At 38.1% G+C, this 13,972-nt stretch overlaps 1 protein-coding gene across 1 annotated transcript in view; it reads left to right on the plus strand.

Moving 5' to 3' along the window:
- LOC108965654 overlaps nucleotides 1-13,972 on the plus strand; it is a 336,480-nt gene that overhangs the window by 304,124 nt on the left and 18,384 nt on the right. The window lies entirely within an intron of this gene.

The following is a 13,972-nucleotide window of genomic DNA, read 5'->3' on the forward strand; positions in this document are numbered from 1 at the left end:
GATTTGTATGCGGCTGAAAAATATACTCTACGAGGGTGCCTTCATATTTCGGGATTGGAGAACAAAAACAAGTATCAATCATCGAAAGTCGCTGAATTGTTTTTCAAAATATTCTCATAGGAGATCTGTATTCTCTGGCATTCGTTTGAACCAATTGTGGAATCACTTTTCCAACTCTAACTGAGGCATCTCAAAACCAGAAAAACACCTTAACCTATTATATTATCTTTTACGTAAGGAAATAAAAAGAAGTCATTCGGTCCCAAGTAAGAACTATACAGAAAATGACTCACCGAATCGATGCTTTCATGGCTCAAAAATTCAGCATTTTCAGTCGATTTATGACAGCTTCCTTAATCGTTGGGAAAGTTGTTTATCACAAATGGTTGTATCTCACACAGAATTTACTATTCTACGTTGTCCTAGGGGTGTGGTTGCGACGTGTCCAGTTTTTTATAAACAGTCTAACATTTGCTTTGAATTATACGATCTTGCCTTATCAATTTCCGCACAGTATTAATAGTTTCAAGAGCAACAACTGATTTTGGAATACATTGACGAAATTCGTCGTGGAATGCTCTACAATCTCAATTGAGTTCACCAACGCCATCGATAAACAGTGGTCTTTGGAAGAGGTTCATAGGTAAAAATTTACTTAAGTTTATCGATGCACTGCTGCTTACTTAATTCATATCGAAATTATCGATTTGAGTATGTGTAACATGAAGAATACCAAATTTACGATAAAGTTGTCAGTCTCTTAGCGGGAGCTTACTCTTAATAATTGAAATGTATACAAATTTACATATGATACTCTAGAAGATTCAAGGCGTTTGAACCACCTACTTGTAAAAGATGAATTTTGTTCCCTAAGTAACAAATAAATGTGTTTTGACTATTACGATAAATATAATTCCTTGAGTAGTTTCCTTTTTGAAATTCCTGCAAATCAATGCTTTCCAACAACCAGCTTGTCATGAAACATATTATTACTGACGATGAGTCTTGAACAAAAAGCAAACAAACAGTCGGCGGAATATCGTGACAAAGCTGAGCCTATACCATAAAAACCACGTCAAGGCAGGTGAAAGATCTTCCTACCGGCCAAATTGTCAAAAAATATTTGAGTGTTTTGAGTCGTTTGTAGGCCGGACAACTTTTGGTATTTGACCATAATATTGCACCATTATATACTGCTTTGATTCTGTGTGAGTTTTTCGCAAGCAAACTAATAATAATAAAAATACAGTCCCGTGTGATTTCTGCCTCTTCAAGAAACTCATACGACCGCTATGGCGAAACCTTTTAGAGTCAGTTGGAGACATTATTGGTGAATTGCTATGCGCGCTGAAGGCTATTGCGATAATTGGCTTTTTCTAGGATTGGAAAAAAGGCAAGGTGGCTTACTTTGAGGGGACGACATAGATTTTGAAGAATAAGTCCAATTATGAACAAAGTCTTACTATCTTTTGCTCACAACAGTGTTACTTAGTATGACCTGAGCTGCCCAGCACAAGATATGAAACTTATGTCTGTTTTTGGGCCTTGGAGTGGCTTTTTAAGATTATTTTTATTCAAATTTCCAAAATCTGATAACTATAACTAATAGTAATTGAAAACTTAAAACTATGAACTACTCTTCGATTGCAAAATAAATAAAATCGTTTAATAATGTAACGACGCGCATGTATTCGTCGCAAAGTCTGCTCATTACCACAGCTCGATGGTCCATTGACTCGGCATCCAACCGTCGAAGACCGAATGATTCTTGTAATTCAGCCAGTGCTGCCCAAGCTGATTGTATTGTTCGATGTGCTGGCACTGCTCTTCGCCTTTGCTTCAACCTGTTTATCACGGCTTCGAAAAGCTGCGGTAAAGATCTTCTTTGCGTAGGTGCAACGGGTGCAACTGCTACTGCTGGTGCTTGTGGCAAAGCTGGTGGACGTGAGCCTGCTGCTGCATAACGTATTGTTGTTGGTGGTTGCATGGTTGCTGGTGAAGCTGCAGCTGTTGCATAACGTATTGTTGTTGGATAATGTTTGACTACTTGTTGTTGTTGTGTGGTTGCGGCTTGAGCTGCTACTGCATAGCGCTTTGGTGGTGGTGCTTGTGTGGTTGTTCCTGGAGCTGCCACTGCGTAATGTATTCTTGCATTCATTGTAGAGTTTGTTGTTCCTGGTGGTTGTACCATTGTAGGTGTGCTTCTAGCTGAGGGCACAAATGTTGTTGGTGTTTGCATACTCGTTGATGCACCGCTTGTGGTTGGTGCTTCTGTATTTGCACCTATTGGTGATTGTATAATTGTAGGTGCAACCGTTGCTGTTGGTAAGCGTGTTATTATTGGTGATTGTGTAGTTTCTGGTGATGGTCCATCTATAGTGGCTGGTGCCACCACTGTTGTTTGTGCATTTGTTGTTTCTAGCGATTCTGTTATTAGCAGTGCTTCCATAAGTGTTTTTATTGGTGAGGCTGCGCGTTTTGTTGGTGTTGTTTGTAAAGTTGTTGGTTGAGTTATTGGTGGAACTGTTGATGCACATACTGTTTCAGCTGCTCCTGTTTTCGCCAGTGCTGCTCTACTTGTTGTTGCAATTGTTGTCACTGGTGCTTCTCTACTTGTTGTTGCAGTTGTTTTCATTGGTACTTGTACAGTTTCAGTAGCTTCGGTTGTTACCGGTGATTCGACAACATCTGGTTTATTCAACAGAAGCAAACCGATCATGGCATCCAGTTCCTCAACTGATTTTTGTTGTTGACTTGCTCTGAGATGTTCCTTCAGATGTCGATCGAGTTTGTTGGCGAATTTTTCGTTATTTTCTGATGTCATTTTTCTAGACGCTGTCGCTTAGAAATCTTTCCGCTTATCTCAAATAAAAGTGGAGACTGATGCCAATCTTCTGCGCAGCCACACTTTTATGCCAAAAAACAGTGGTATAGACCGCGACGCAATAATACAGTTAGCAGATGTACATGCGCGCAGGTAAAGGATTTTAGCAAGCATTGTTCTGAGGCACACCCCACAAAGTCTTTTGTTTATTTCTTAAACTATTTTTTTTAGTTTCTACGTTTACCAGAGTGAGTAAAAATATTCTATACAGAAGTTGTAAAGGGTGTCCCAAAATCAACTCATGATTGGAATTAAATACAGTTGACGAAGTGAAAACCCTATTCCGACCATATTTTGTACGAAATTTTTGAACTGACTTTTTTCCTATCGCATTTACTGAGCCTAAATGTCAGCTGGTAGTTTGTTTTTATAATATAAATGGCTAAAATTGTAAATCTGTCGATAATTTTCAGACACCCTGTATTTAGATCCAATGTCTTTTAGTTAGTTTTGAGGCACCTGTTTTTAATTTCAACCCTTTGTTAATTTCGAGGCACCCTTTAAAAGTTCTGCTCAATTATTCAAAAAAGGCATTATATTATGCCATTACAGAAAAGGTAAGCCTTAAAGCTTGAATAATGACGGATAAACAGCCTCTTGCCTTTAATTAATTTAAGTTCTAAACACTTCAAACGGGCTTTCCTTCATTTTCAAGCGAACTTTTTGATAGTTTAGTAATATCTGACGACGACTCGTCTTCCCTCTTCTTTATTTTGAGTAATCTTGGTAATTAGGAAAGCTTTTAGTGCCTCAGCGAGTACAATGCCTCAACATCCGCCTAGATAACGCTATACTCAACCAATGGTTTAATGAATCATTCGCTCCGCAGCTGCAGGTAACTTTAGGATTTTGTGAAAACTTTTAAAGACTTTGGTGGTATAGCAATAGTATTTTGTATTCAACATTACCATTTTTATACCCTGCAGAAGATATATTAAGTTTGTCACGATGTTTGTAACACCCAGAGGCAAAAAATAATGATTATGAGCTGATTCCATATAGACCATTTGTTTATAAATGAGCTAGGCTCTAAGTTATCGATATGTTATTATAAAAAAGCTATTCATTTGTATTCCGATATTGGATTACTATAGCATATAGCTGTCATATGGTAAAAACTGAAATCCTTTTGTGAATAATATTGTAGCTTCGTTTCAGTCAAAGTTAACGTTTTTGATTGCTTTATATATTTTCCTGTAAATGTATGGTTGATGTGTAATATAGTTCTCCTAACTGGCCGATACCGAAGTGTTGAATATAATATCGAAACGCACATATGTATTAAATGTTATTCGGATATCTCAAACACAGACGGAAAAGAAATTTTATAATCTCTAAAAACTAAACTCTATCTTTAAAATAGCTAGTTCGAAACAGGTTTGAGACCCATAGTCTCTTAGAAAAAGTTGTTTAGCATGATCAGTATAACATTTCCCGCAACAGCAATTTTATAGAACAAAAAAACATCGGTCGTTTACGATTGAGCTTTCGTCTGAAAGTAGTCAGTCAGAATCTAGAAGATGGAACTTTCCCAGAGCTTTCTACATTTACTTAAGCAATATTTCAATTTTACTGCCTACTATAAATATTTTTCTCCTACACTCTCAATAGAACATGCCATATCGGCGTTAATGTGGGATTCTCGTGAGGCAACTTTCAACTCTAACGCTTTCTTGCTTTCCTAATTTACGCAAGAAAAATGCGATTTTCATATTCACAATTCCTTTTCAAGAATTACACTATCGCATGTCAAATCGCAATTAAGTTGCACAATACCGCATACCCACATATACAGTAATTATAGCCAACGGAGAAGAGCGCTTGCCCTTGCGCCACGAAAGTTGCGTTAAATGTTTCATTAGTCCGGTAATAAATGGCAAAAGTGCCAATTATGTCCATTGAACATTTATTGATAAATGTGCGCCGCGCAATGACACAATGAAAGTTCTACAGCTACAACAACCACAACAGCGACGATAGCAACAATAATTGTCATTAATATAGACAATCACATTAAGAACAGAAGTTAAGCAAACAACATTATACGAAGGAACAGCAAAAAGTGCGCACCAGGATATGCAAATATTTACCTCAGCACTCGCTTTCCGCGCCAATGGAGTCGCATCTCATTTACATGCATTCTACCCACACTCGGCAGCAGCTCACAAGTGTTTCATAATTAAGCGAATGCGAGGCTTCGTAGCGTTGCGCATGAGTTCAGCTGTGGAAGTGCAATTCAGAATTCATTCGACCGCTCATGATTGCTTTCTCATTTACAACGGTGAAAACACGAATCTCGCTCACTTCCTGCATTCTCGCGCGAGCGAGTTACATGCTTTTTGCTATTGAAACTTGTTCGATTCGGTCGGCAGCGTAGCTGATTGCCATTTGCAGCGGTGAATGGCTGCTATTATTGTTGTTAATCGGCAAATAATTTTGTTTCAAAAGCAAAAAACAACAGCAACAACACGTTCTACAAGCCCATAAGTTGGAAAAATAAAGAAAAAGCAAAGAACAAACAATCCCAGTTTTCATAAATTTCATTTTAAGCGAAAAAATATTTGCAGACATAATGATGTATTTTTCTCGCCCGCCATAATGAGCGTTCTTTGTGCTAGTGAACTTCTTTTTTTTTTTTTATTAAATTTGTGCCACGTTTTGCTTGCTCATTGCCTAGTTGAAAAAGTTTCTCCGCGTGGTGGTCGTATGAGTAGCCCAGTTATTTTGTTATGAAAATCCAAATTTGTGGAACTAAATATAGTGTGCGGATTTAAGGATTAAGCTAACATTTTTATATTGTGATCCGAAAAATTTGCCGAGCATTTCAGTTCCATCTGACTTAGTATCACATTAGTGTTATAAACATATTTTCATTTGAAAGTACTTTACACACCAAATGAAAAATATCAAAGAAGAGAAGCGGTTGCAAAGTTGAACGCCATGTTTACAATATACCACTACATTGTTGTCGTTATTATTGTAACGGCAGTAAATATTTCTAAAAAGACGAACGATGTCGAGTTAACAGTTCGTGGCCGTATAAAAATCTAGGATTCGTTTACTTCGATCCCTCTGTCGTGGGAAGGGCCATTACATTCATCATCGAAGTCGATAACGAATTATTCGATTTCGAATAGGAAAACTCTCAATTATATTAATATAACTTTCTTCAAAATATCCTTGGGTTAATATGGTTTATTTATTTTTTTCTTTTCAAACCTTGACTTTATATGTCCTTAACTCGGTTAAAGTCTTCAAACTGAACGCTACGTAATCATCATGCCATTGTTTGATAACTTTGGGCTATATATTTAATGACGGTACATTCAAGCCTACAAAACAATTGCCCGACCTCGCTATACACAGCATCGAATCATTTCGAGAAAAGACTACATTGGGTACCAGGCCGCAACAGAATGCGAGGTAACAACATAGCGAACGAGTTGACAAGTAAAGGCCCCGCTATAAGTAAATGAGAATGGATTCGAGTTGCGCTCTCTTCGCGCAGCCAGGTTTCGGCAATGTTTGGTCACCGCTAGGCTACCATTTGTTCTAGCGCTATCGCAAAATCTGTACTGCTCAAAGTGGATCGCAAGAGGTCTAGTGAGTTCTCCGCCGTAAATCTCGCTATTCTTTTTTAGTGATTGTGTCTAGTCGTTGGCTTTTCGGTTATCACGCGATGAGGTTGAAAAGTTTAATGGATGCTAGTTGTAAAAGCTGTTTGTAAGAAGAAAAGGATCTCAGCACTACATTCCTGACTGTATCGCCTTTGAGAGACCACGGTGGGATAAAACGCTTAAGGCTTATTGGCTTCAAAGCGCTTTACCAGCATATAAGATCTGATAACATAGGTTCTATTTTCTGGCTTCACAAAGGATTACATTTAGTAGACAAGTGTTCGAACCTCATCTAAAGGATAAGCCATTGAATTTGACCTAGAATAACCTAACAGGTTGAAGTAATTTTACCTAAGCCTAGTGCCAATACATAGCCTGAACTTACAGAACCACATTTTAGAGAGCAGAAGAGGCCAGATATAAAACATTTGAGATTTCTCTCGATCCTAAATCGAGGAGTCACATTTCATTGCTTGGTAATTCAGAACTGTGCAAACCTCCAAGGTAAACTGAAGAACAGGAATTTACACTTTATTTTATACTCGCTATGGTAAAAACTAACCAAGGCCACTCTTAAAGTATGGTCAATTTATTTTTCACAAATGTTTACTTTTCACCACTTTAAATGCAAGGGAGTTTCCTAACCCCCTCTGGGGCTCCCAATTTTTTGCCATTTAGGCTACATTACCAATTAAATATTTATACGCAGTTAAATTTGTGTAACAAAAACCCATGAGATGGCACCCTTTGCCAGTAACATTTCCTCTTCATGTTTGCAAGTTACCCATTTTGAACCTTTTTCTTGCAGAACTTCACAACTAATTGGCATTAATGGAATTTCACTCTATGTAATTATATGAGCTCACTCCTCTCGGATGTACATATGTATATACATAACGGACTGATACGCACTCAAATAGCTGTACATTAGCACACACACATACCTAAACTCTCGCAAATCAACTGCTTAAGTACTATTTCCCCTTTCTTTATCTACACCCCCCCGCCCAAGCGCTCTAACTGATTTAGCCCGCTAACAACAAAGTAAACTCAATCCTTGAAAGTGGAACAGCAAAATTATCGAAATTTTATAAAAGCGAAATTGTGTTTTTTCTCCTTTTGCCTCTCTCTGCTGTTTGTATTTGTAATCAACAGCAGCGAATAAATAGAGAACGAATTAAAGCTTCCCTTCATTTGCTTTCTTTTTAGTTAACAGTTAATACAGAGAAAAATAAAAAAAGTCTGGCAAATGTAATGAAATATTTTGGACGAACGTCGCCGGCGAGTTGGCGGGTTGGGGGAGCGCACCAGTTGATTAGCAGCATAATTTACGGTTATTGCAATTGAATGCTTGGTTTTGGCGCCTCTATGTACTGTCGGTTGTTGGGTGAGTGCGGAAAAAAGTAAAGAAGGATAACAATTTAAATAAGGGTGAATATTCAATTATACCCAACTCCTTCAACTGCTTAACACTTGTATTTTTGTACATATTTATTGCAATACAAATAATCCATGGTATTTGTAATTATCCAGCCCCTTTTACGGCCGCGAATTTTATTTTTGACAAGTTGTTAAATTTAATATAAATTTATATCTAATTTACACCATGCAACGTACAGCAGAATAGATACATATATTCGATTTGTTTTTTTTTTTGTTTATTTTTACCCATCTCAACATCATACGACCTTGAGTCACTTGCGGATAACCTAAATGTGTAGCATGGAATTTGGCACTTTCCACGCTCGCCTAGCGATATTTTTGATATTTATTCACATACCTGTACGCAATGTATTGCAAAGGTCCTTATGACACCTTCTCTAATAAAGGTTGCATAGAACGGAGTAGCTGAAAATGGTTGCACCGCCCATCGAATGATGCGAACAAAGCGCTTAAATAGCTACGCAGACTTTTTGAAATTTTAAAAATTACGATTTTTATACCTTTTTGTGTATTCGGAAATAATACTTAAAAATTTTATTTTTCCTACCTTTTCTTTGTTTATCTCGTTTTCAAAAGAGGTAAAAATATCGTATACATATAATTAAAATATTTCTCTATACCTTTATTTTTATTCTTTAACTGTTACTCATGTTTTCTAAAAATACTTATATTCAGAATTATTGATTACTGTCATATTCACTCACGTTTCTAAAAAGTATTAAAAAGTTGACCACACAATGGCTAAAATTAGATTTGTCAGCTTGCACGGCGGCTATACTTTCCCAGGCGCAGTTTGTGGTGATTACTTTGATAATAATATATGCCAAATTTTGTGAAGATCAAAATATATAAAAAAAGAATTTTCCAAACAACGACTCGAGCCGAAAATCAATTATACATCAGCTTCTTTCGAGGATACGATAGGAAACCTTTAACGCTTATATTATAGATCATCAGACCGTCACAAAGGATTATAAAACAAAGCGATTGAGCATTTCGAAAATTTTTTGAGTGGGCTGACATTAGTTTTGGCTTTGTTTCCTATTTCGCCGACGGTAACACTGCCGATATGTTTCATTCTCAGCCTTGCGAAGGCTGGACAACGTAGGAGAAACTCCTGGGTGGTTCTATCTAACACTTCTCCATACAACTAGTATAACAACTTGCGTCTATAAATATTACCGCAATATCCAGTAAAAGCTTCCACTTTTGCGGCAAGTTGAACTTTTTTAAGTGCAAGAGTTCAGAAAATCTTGTGCGATCTACTCTAGGTCAAAAAGTATCAAACAGGAGGGGTTGTCGATCAATATCTGCTAAGTAGACGTGAAGTCAATTGCTTCACTGCTACAATGCAAGAATAGAATTGAGACTCAACTCCGTGCCATTCCTATGTGAGCGGAGCAAGTGTACTCTTTATGGCAAGTTTCTTGTCTCTGTAACGTGGCAATCTAAATTTTTAGATCTGCAGTAGAAGATCCTTGTTCGTAAATTATTATAAGCCCAGCTGTGGCAACGTGTGTAAAATGGCAACACGTGTTATTGTTGGTGTAGTTCATAGTGCACCGAGGAAGCCAATGAGAGCCTCTCTTTGACTACCTTCACGCTTTTAACAAGTGTAGTGTTTTCGAGCGCCCTCCTCGAAACGAATGCAGCTCCTTTGCAGAGCCTTCAACTTTTCCCTCCTCTATGGCAATATAAGCCAACCTTATTTCCTCAATATTTACATTTTGATTCACAGAGTATCGATTTGCGAGCAGAATAATTCCAAACTTAAGAAAAATTCTCTCGCGTTATTTGTCAGCATAAAAACACAGCAAAATTTCTAATTACACTGTCGGCAGCTAATCAGTATTATGTTGAACTAATGCTAAAAAAATTGAAATATTTTAATTACAAATCGTAATTTGCGCACAGCTGCAATGGCGAATACCTTCGTTTAGCAGTTTCCATACGAAAGAAGTGAATTTTCTTTGTGTTTCCAAAGAAAATACAAGAGCTAATGTTCATTACTCTTAACTATCTGCAGTACATGGCACACGCTCTTTGCATTGCCGTTGCACGCAGCCAATTGACCGAGCAGCTGAAGCGCATTGCAAAGTTTTTATCATTCCCTGTGGTAATGGTATGCTTTTTTCAGCGATGGCCAGCTTGTTAAGCCAACGCCAGCCAACCAGTGCAGCGCGCCGAAACCCCGACTCACCACTCAACCGCTCGTAGCTTATGCGCGCCAAAGTTTTTCTGCACTTTAACTTTAATTATGAAATTTTTTACAAACATTTTGCGCTTTGTATTCTACTACAACAACAGCAACTACAAACGTACGCAATCATTGGCTTACAGCGAACCAAGCGCAGAAAGCATATGCTAGGTTTCCACACAACTTGAAGAAAGTGCAAAGGACATAGCAAAAGGATGAAGAAGACTTATTGAAAATTTTACAGAATTCATGATTGATTATATAAAGTGAGCAAAGAATGTAAGCAAGCTGTAAATAGTCGACGGAAACGGATGTAACCGAAGTAGGGGAGGTGGTGAGTAAAGCGACGAAAAACAGCAGCGAAAAAAGAAGAAGCCAGCGTGTTGAAGGGAGAAAAAATTGTGGGACCTTCCGACCGAAGGGCTTTACTGCTAATGGTGTAATATATATAGACGTACATCCGCACTCCGTCAAGCTGAACGCTGCCATTGGCAATAACGGATGAGGATGATTTAAATTGTTCACATTGTGTGCCGTCATTTCGAGTGCGTAAAGAAAGCGACGAAAAAGGTTTAGAGCGAATATGTAAGCAGCAGCAGCAGCGAGCGAAGTTCTGCGGATGCGCCAATGGATGCAGTTAAGCTACGCGTCCGCCACTGCACGGAAAAAGTAATGCAATAGGGACGGAGAGGAGCAGCAAAATGGCAGCAAAAGAATTCCGGCTTTGTGCTTAAAAATGGAGTAATAAAAGTAAGGGGAAGGGGAGAAGCAGCAGAAGTGAGCTGTGTTGAGCTGCTGCAGCTATCATTGCCAATTGCGCGAGACGCGCTCAGGCACACTCCGCTGATTAATAACAGTATTCACAGCCTGTAGGAAAGCAATGACTGAAAATTATGTTTGACAGCTGTGAAGGCCTAATATTTTATTTTAATATTTTATTATAATATTGTTCCGCATTGCAAAAGGAGCCACCCTGAAAACAGAAGAAGAAATCGACGAAAAATTAGGTCCCAAGGAAGGGTAATCTTTACTAATGTATATAAATCCTTTATGTTAAGAAACTTACTATGGTTTTGAAGGTTTTAGACTGCTTCCAACCTTCCCGGCCCGCTCCCAATAGTATTTTCGGACCTTAAAGCCATAGCATTTGCTATGAAACTGGAGTACATCTCACTTGAGGTAACTAACAAAACACGCAATCTCTTATTGGAAAAATGTATTCTTTTAAATTTAATTTCGGGGTTTGACCCTGCATGTCCCCTTGTGTAATTAATATGCCTACAAACATCGGTTAAAAGGGCTTCCTTCATACTTGGGTTGACTATTTTTGAGTTGGAGTAAGTAAATTATTGTCTTAAGAAATCATCGTTGTGAAAATCAATCCCCATTTTGAAATGACATTGTAGCCTACAGTATATCAGGCTTTGATCAAAGCGCTAATTTTAGCATAACTTTAGGCGTCGATTCACAACTTTGAGGCAAAAATGGTTTAATAGACATCTAGTGTTGGCTGGGAATTCCTGAAACAAATTTCTTAAAATTTTTCCTACAGGGTATCCATACATAATTGATGTGTATATAAAATATGTAAGTAATTTTGTATGTGTGAGTGAAAGCATGCGGGCGCGCCCGGCCTTGGCGAAGTGAAGTTGGAAAGTTTTTCATTAAAACGGACATTGCTATCAAGCCAGTAATTAAGAATAATCGAAGATGCGGCAAGGCATTTGATGCCAGCGGCGGCAGCGTAATGCGCGCAATATAATTTTACGCATATGTGTGTGCGGCAGGACGGCTAGGGCAACATCAAGTTTTACGCTCATTGATTTGATTAAAAAAGATTAGTGGAGGATGAGGAAGACTACCAGCAGCACCACCACCCCTGCTGCCGTTAGCCCTGCCTTTCTACCTAGCCAGATATATCGAAAGTTATGTGGCCGCGGCCATAATGAATGTGCGTTCTCTGCTGCCATTCGCTGTTTAAATACGCAGTAATTTAAAGCAGCTTTATCACAATTAATTGCAGTTAAATAGTGCGCTCTACAAGGGATAACTCATCCGGTATCTATATGCGTATACATGCAGTTGTGTGCGTGTGGATATGTGTTTTGATCAACTGCTTTCTCATAATATAAAGTATATGTACATATATGTATAAGTTGAGGTCCTGAAGCACCTGCTGTGCCTGACGCTTCCGGGTCATCACTTCTTTTCACATAGAAATTGCAGTGCTTATGTGTGAATGTGTTGGTGACTGCAACTCTTCTACACACATACAAGCACACTTACATCAGAAGCATACTTGCACTCACACAAGTTTTAGGTGTCAACCTCTTTTTAATGGTCTTTTTTGTGCCGGTTTGTATGTCTGCTGAAACACTTGACTTTAAATCTCGCGGCTGTCACCGTCACTGTCAGCTACAAATTGCGCGCATATAAATGTCAAAATGTTTTTCTACATGTTTGTTGGTGTGTTTACACTCATTTTGATACATGTAAAAAAATTTTAGAAAAAATGTTTTTCCTCCCGCGAAATCCTGCTTTTGTTCAACTTTTAAATTTTTAATTTTCAAATAGCTATTCTTCGAATGAAAATTTCTTAAAGGTTTCAGCAAAAACGTTATTAAGCAGTTTGTATATCTGTATGCACCATATAATGAAATAGGCACATACTTATGTTTTCTTCAATCCGAAATAATCAACTCAATTGATTTGGAGTGTATTTTTTATCACTGTTTTTTTGTCTTTAATTCTTAACATTGCCGTTTTATAGTTTTTAATTTAAATATTTTGAATAGACTTGTACCTCAATGTCATACAGTTTCTACCAAAAAGTTGACTTCATCCTTAATTTTTATGTTAACTGTTTCTAACTTTTGTATTTACTTAGAAAATTTTAATGCGGTAGGATTTTTATATGAACAAGAAGAGGAAAGTGGCGCTCAATGACCAGCTTGATATGAAATCGTTCACAGAAATTTCTCGAGCTGATTTGATTAGCCACCTCCGCCTATTCGTCAAGGGAACTAGTGTTTTATTGAAGAAGTCGAACGAAAGAGAGTCGCCTTGTCTTTAACCTCGTTTGGTATCGAACTAATCGGAGAAGTTCTTCGCGATCCTGACAGAGCTTTTGGGTTTTTCCAAGACTTGGCGCATGGTGGCTATAAAATCAGTTGTTAATTTTCCAGACCTAAAGCTACACTGATAAGGTTCAATCAGTTTGTTGACGATAGGCTTTAACCTTTCACACATTATGCTTTCGTCCGACCATATTCTACAAGGAAACTGATGCATGCTCCTTATAAGTTTCTCTCCGCCATATTTGCATGGTTCGCCCTTTAATTCATCGGTCACTGCCGCTTTTCTGCTATTCGAACTTCTTCAATGTGGAGCATTGGAACGTTCGCTCCATCGTCATCTATTAGGTAATCGAGTTCACTAAGCTTGGTTTCAAGCTTTCACCGTCTTTCAGCTGTTTGCAGAAGTGTTCCCTCCACATTTGCAGTATGCATTGCACATCAGTCACTAGATCACCTTTGTGGGTTCTACAAGAGTATGCACCGGTCTTGTAACCTTCTGCTAGTCGCCGCATGTTTTGGTAGAATTTTCGAGAAAAAAAAGAAAAAACGACTGTCGCACTGCTGTTAACTCGGCTATAAGCGAGAAGGTCTATAAAAAAAAATTTTTTTTGAAGAAGCACATTATCGATTGCTCACTGTATGTGCATCACGGTAGTCATAGTGTTGTCAACTACTGCTGCTGACAGCGGCTTTCACTGATTTGGCTGCCGTCGTGTTTGTTACTGTTGTTGTATGGCTATATGTCTACTGCGGC

This window comes from Bactrocera latifrons, unplaced genomic scaffold (assembly GCF_001853355.1).
Source record: "Bactrocera latifrons isolate USDA-ARS-PBARC rearing strain unplaced genomic scaffold, ASM185335v1 scaffold_144, whole genome shotgun sequence".
NCBI classification, from domain to species: Eukaryota; Metazoa; Arthropoda; class Insecta; order Diptera; family Tephritidae; genus Bactrocera; species Bactrocera latifrons.